The sequence below is a fragment of the Palaemon carinicauda genome, chromosome 25 (assembly GCF_036898095.1).
Source record: "Palaemon carinicauda isolate YSFRI2023 chromosome 25, ASM3689809v2, whole genome shotgun sequence".
In the NCBI taxonomy this organism is placed as follows: domain Eukaryota; kingdom Metazoa; phylum Arthropoda; class Malacostraca; order Decapoda; family Palaemonidae; genus Palaemon; species Palaemon carinicauda.
Window position 1 is genome coordinate 104,055,490 of NC_090749.1, and position 6,509 is coordinate 104,061,998.

Sequence of the window (6,509 nt, forward strand, 5' to 3'; positions counted from 1 at the left end):
AAAAAAATTGAAGAATAAAAATATCCAAAATATGGAATAAGATTTAGAGTAAATTGAAATTTCAAAATACATAAAATACATTTTCTTTTATTTTCTTCAGTAAATATGCATAAATAACTGTTCAAACATACACTATAGTATGTATACAACATATGTGTAGGCCTACAACAAGACAAGGTGTGGCAGGAGATTATAAAACATCATACGTTTGGCAGCATCGCATACGCGAGCCTATAGTCTAGCCTAACATTCGTACGTCTGGCAGCGTCAACAATCATCATCTTGTTATAGTAGGCTTACATATTATCGTACGTCCCTTTGATCTACGTACAGTACCTTAAAGGAATACTGTTCGACGTAAAGTACTTCTCTCTCTCTCTCTCTCTCTCTCTCTCTCTCTCTCTCTCTCTCTCTCTCTCTCTTTTCGACATAAAGTAAACCCCCCCTCTCTCTCTCTCTCTCTCTCTCTCTCTCTTTCGACATAAAGTAAACCCCCCCTCTCTCTCTCTCTCTCTCTCTCTCTCTCTCTCTCTCTCTCTCTCTCTCTTCGACATAAAGTACCCTCTCTCTCTCTCTCTCTCTCTCTCTCTCTCTCTCTCTCTCTCTCTCGACATAAAGTACCCTCTCTCTCTCTCTCTCTCTCTCTCTCTCTCTCTCTCTCTCTCTCTCTCTCTCTCTCTCTCTCTCTCCTTTAACGTGGTGAAATGGTTTGCGTATCGCCATAATCAGCAAAGCTGTACTAGTCATGGCCACCCATAATAATTTGGTTTGCTGCGAGCGATCAGACAGAAGTCTCCCACCATCACCAATCCAGAGTGACCAGCGTGGTGATGAAAATTAAAATATTAGATTGAGTCCTGACTAGTTGAGAGAGAGAGAGAGAGGAAATGTTTTAGTTTATACATGAATGATGTTTTAATGTTGTTAATGTTCTCTTGTAGTTTATTTATTTCCTTATTCCCTTTCCTCACTGGGCTATTTTTTTCCCCTGTTGGAGCTCCTGGGCTTATAGCTTAGCTTTTAATAATAATAATGATAATAATAATAATAATAATAATAATGATAATTATGATAATGATAATAATAATAATAATAATAATAATAATAATAATAATAATACTACTACTACTACTAATAATAATAATAATAATAATATGTTTTTGTTGCTCTTTAATGCTAAATTAACGTTAAGTATTATTAACAACTGATGTTTCGCATATAGTTCACGTCACCAATCTATAGCAGTTGGCATTTCGGGGCGAAAATTATAAAAAAAAACTATAGAAATATATAATTATATAGTTTTTTATATAATTTAAACTTGTTTCCCATGTGGTGAATTATTTCAAATTATGAGAAAGGCTTAGAGGAAAACAATCCCTTTTTATGATTTGACGGTATATGTAAACAAACAGCCAAAATACTTTTGTTATTATTATTATTGCGAAAGTTTTTTTTCTTTTTTTCTAATACAATTTCAGGTTATTTCGGTTTCTTAACTATTGTTCTAATCTCATTTGTTTCGTCAGCAATATACTCAGGGCTGCAGACTTGCAATGCTCTTGTTGTTGTTATTATTATTATTATTATTATTATTATTATTATTATTATTATTATTATTATTATTGTTGTTGTTGTTATTATTATATTATTTTTATTATTATTATTATCATTATTATTGTTATTATTATTATTATTATTATTATTATTATTACTGTACTGCAATTTGTTCAGTGTACTTTCCTCTTGGTAAGGGTAGAAGAGACTCTTTAGCTGTGGTAAGCAGCTCTTCTAGGAGAAGGACACTCCAAAATTAAACCACTGTTCTCTAGTCTTGGGTAGTGCCATAGCCTCTGTACCATGGTCTTCCACTGTCTTGGGTTGGAGTTCTCTTGCTTGAGGGTACACTCAGGCACACTATTCTATCTTATTTTTTTTTTCTTCCTCTTGTTTTTTTGAAATGGTGTGTTGGGCAGGCTTAATAGAAGGGCCATGGATGCCTGGTGGTTTATCAAGAGGTTGTCTTTTCCTTTTTCTGATTATTTTTCTTCTCAAAACCATCCTTACTGTCCTCCCTTCAGTTGAAGTGGCTATCCTGGAGGGTATTTAGCCTTGCATGGTGTATCGGCTCCTCCATGTTGACCAGTTTTTCCGACTTTTTACTATAGTCTATGGGTATCATCAATCACTTTGTTTATAATTCTGTACGTATTGTTTTTGTTATAATTCTTGTTAATCTAGTTTTTAAGTATGCTGTCTCTTTTTTATTTCTATTCATTCTTATGCTGTCTGGAGACATTGAGCGAAATCCGGGACCAGTACGTCCTAGATTTCGTCAATGTCGTCTTCTGTATTGCAATATTCGTGGTCTTCATGCAAATATCCAAGACCTTACAGTTGCGTCCAGACAGTATGATATTCTTTTGTGCTCAGAAACTTTGGTTTCTAATATGAGGCACTCATCTGAGCTCCTTATAACTGGTTTTAAGAAGCCAATAATGTTGAAACGTGATGCCATCCCTAGGGCCAGGGGAATGGCGGTGTATATTAGGACCGAGTACCCTGCTTCTCATAAGTCCTGCTATCAATGTGGATGTCATGAGATTCAGGTAATAAAAGTTTGTGGCAGGCATAACAACTTTTATTTGTGTTCGATCTACCGGAATCCAGACATAGATGATTCTATCTTCGATTGTCTTCTTACCATTATGGCTAAGATACAAGAAGATGATAGAAAGGCTTCTTTTGTCTTTGTTGGTGATTTTAATGCTCACCATAGGGAGTGGTTAAGTTCTATCTCTCCTACCGATCGCCATGGCTTAAGAGCTTTAGACTTTGCCTCTGAATCAGGCTGTGAGCAAATCATAAATGAAGCTACTCACAGGTCTGGTAATTGCTTGGACCTCGTATACACTGACTCCCCTGGCGTTATAACTAGTAAGGTTGGTTCTCCAGTCGGGACATCTGATCATGCCTTGATTTCATTATTAGTGAAGACTGAGCAGCCTGTCCCTGATATATCATATTCTTGTAAAATTTATATGAAATCCCAAGCAGACTGGAATGGGATTTTACATGATCTTTTGTGCTTGAATTGGTCACAATTATATAATAGTGTAGATCCTGTTGTCCCTTTGAATGAGAATCTAGTCAACATAATTGATAGGCGTATCCCTTCTCGTGTGCTAAGGTATCGAGTGAAGGACAAACCGTGGTTCAATGATGATTGTAGACGTGCTTATTTGGAGAAACAGGAGGCCTATCATCTTTGGAAGGGGAACAGATCAGATTTGACCTGGAACAACTATACTCAGCTTCGAGCTTTTGCTCAGAGAGTTTATGTCTCAACTGAAAAGGAGTACAATTTAACCATAAAAGAAACACTTTCTGGTACAACTCAGGAACATAAATGGTGGTCTACCCTTAAATCTGCACTCTTTGGTGTAGATGCAACAGTTCCTCCTTTACTTAAACCAGATGGCTCAGTCACTCACTGTCCAAAGGAAAAGGCAACCTTTTTGGCTGATGTTTTTGACAGTAAACAGAGTAATGAAAAACTTGAACTTCCTCATTCCTGTTTTCCTGAGACTAAACTAACTAGTTTAGCTTTTCGATCTCGTGAGATTAAAGCTCTGTTGATGGACCTTGATGCTTATGGAGGTGTAGACCCAAATGGTATTTTTCCTTTGTTTTTTATAAAGACAGCAGATTTCTTAGCTCCAAAGTTATCTGTTATTTTGCGCAAGTTAGCAAGAAGAGGAGCTTTTAGCACTAGTTGGAGAATTGGTAATGTTACTCCTCTATGTAAATGTGTTTGTGGTAGCTCAAGTCCCACTGATTACCGCCCAATTTCCATAACTCCCATATTATCTAAAGTTTTTGAACGTCTTCTGGCAAAACGTCTTAATAGGTTTGCTGAAGGTAATCATCTACTCCCTAGTTTGCAATTTGGTTTTCGTAAAGGCCTTGGAGCATGTGATGCCCTTCTTACAATCTCCAATGCTGTACAGAAATCCCTTGATTGTGGTCGGGAAGTTCGTATGATTGGCCTTGATTTTAGTGCTGCCTTTGACCGTGTTAATCATGAGGCCCTTGTTTTCAAACTGAAACAGTTGGGAGTGGGTGGGTTGTTTCTTAGCATTATTATTGATTTTTTAAGTAATAGATCTCAAAGAGTTGTTGTTGATGGGCACCATAGTGATTATAGGAATGTGATATCCGGTGTTCCACAGGGTAGTGTTCTTGGCCCATTACTTTTCATACTATATACACATGACATGTGGTTTGGCCTAGAAAACAAGCTTGTTGCATATGCAGATGATGCAACTCTCTTTGCATCAATTCCATCCCCTGAATGTAGATCTAGGGTTGGTGAATCCCTTAATAGAGATTTAGCTAGAATTAGTGCATGGTGCAAATTATGGGGTATGAAGTTGAATCCTAACAAAACTCAAAGTATGATTGTAAGTAGGTCAAGGACGGTGGCTCCTCAACATCCGGATCTCAGTATTGACAATGTTTCTTTAAATATGTATGACTCTTTCAAAATTTTAGGTGTGATTCTCGACAGTAAATTTACTTTTGAGAAACATATAAGGTCTCTGTCTTCTTCAATTGCACAAAAAATAGGCTTATTGAGAAAGTCTTTCAAGATTTTCGGTGATCAATCTATTCTGAAGAAGTGTTTTAATTCTTTCATTCTACCTTGTTTTGAGTATTGTTCTCCTGTTTGGTCTTCAGCTGCTGATTCTCATCTTAATTTGTTGGACAGAAACTTACGGTCTATTAAATTTCTTATTCCTGATCTAGATATTAATCTCTGGCACCGTCGTTCAATTAGTTCATTATGCATGTTGCATAAGATTTTTCATAACTCTGACCATCCTTTACATTCAGATCTCCCTGGACAATTCTATCCTGTTCGTAATACTAGGCAGGCAGTTAATTCTAATAGCCAGGCCTTCTCCATCACGAGACTCAATACTACGCAGTACTCTAGAAGTTTTATTCCAGCTGTTACCAAGTTGTGGAATGATCTTCCTAATCGGGTGGTTGAATCAGTAGAACTTCAAAAGTTCAAAGTTGGAGCAAATGCTTTTTTGTTGACCAGGCGGACATGAGTCTTTTTATAGTTTATTTATGACATATTTGTTTTTGATGCTGTTAATAGTTTATATATGACATGTCTGTTTTGACGTTGTTACTGTTTTTAGAATGATTTATTTTTATTTTGTTTTCTTCATTTATTTATTTCCTTATTTCCTTTCCTCACTGGGCTATTTTTCCCTGTTGGAGCCCGTGGGCTTATAGCATCTTGCTTTTCCAACTAGGGTTGTAGCTTGGATAGTAATAATAATAATAATAATATTATTATTATTGTTGTTGTTATTATATTATTTTTATTATTATTATTATTGTTATTATTATTATTATTATTATTATTATTATTATTATTTTTATCATTTTTATTATTATTATTATTATTATTATTATTATCATCATCATCATCATCATTATTATTATTATTATTATTATTATTATTATTATTATTATTATTATTATTATTATCATCATTATTATCGTGAATATTATATTATTATTATTATTATTATTATTATTATTATTATTATTATTGTTATTATCATTATTATTATTATTATTATTATTATTATTATTATTATTATTATTATTAGCTAAGCTACAACCCTTGTCGGAAAAGCAAGATGTTATAAGCCCAATTGTGCCAGCAAGGAAAAACAGCCCGGTGAGAAAAGGCAATAAGGAAATAAATAAACTATATAAGAAGTAATGAACGTTTTAAATACAATATTTTAAGAACGTAGAAGTGAAAACAGACTTATGTAGAGATATTCGTTGGCTTAAATCTATCGTTATTATTATTATTATTATTATTATTATTATTATTATTATTATTATTACTTTCTAAGCCACAACCCTAGTTGGAAAAGCAGAATGTTATAAGCCCAGGGGCTCAAACAGGGAAAATAGCTCAGTGAGGAAAGTAAACAAGGAAAAATAGAATATTTTAAGAAGAGTAAAAACATTCAAATAAATATTTCCTATATGAACTATAAAAACTTTAACAAAACAAGAGGAAGAGAAATTAGATAGAATAGTGTGCCCGAGTGTACCCTCAAGAAAGAGAACTCTAACCCCAAGACAGTGGAAGAAGACGATGGTACAGAGGCTATGGCACTACCCAAGACTAGAGAACAATGGTTTGATTTTGGAGTGTCCTTCACCTAGAAGAGCTGCTTATCATATTGACGTAAATGAGTGATATTACGGTCACCAACCCGTAAAAAGATCATAACAAAATAGGGTAAAAATTACGGTCGCCTGTATTTTACTGAAATACGGCTGAGAACAATATATTTTTTACGGAAAATTTCCGATTAAAATTTACGGATTTTTTTAAAACAGTGAACGCCAATCTAAAAAAAAAAGATGAGCTAAAATGATTTCCAGCTCTATAAGTAAAATCTCTA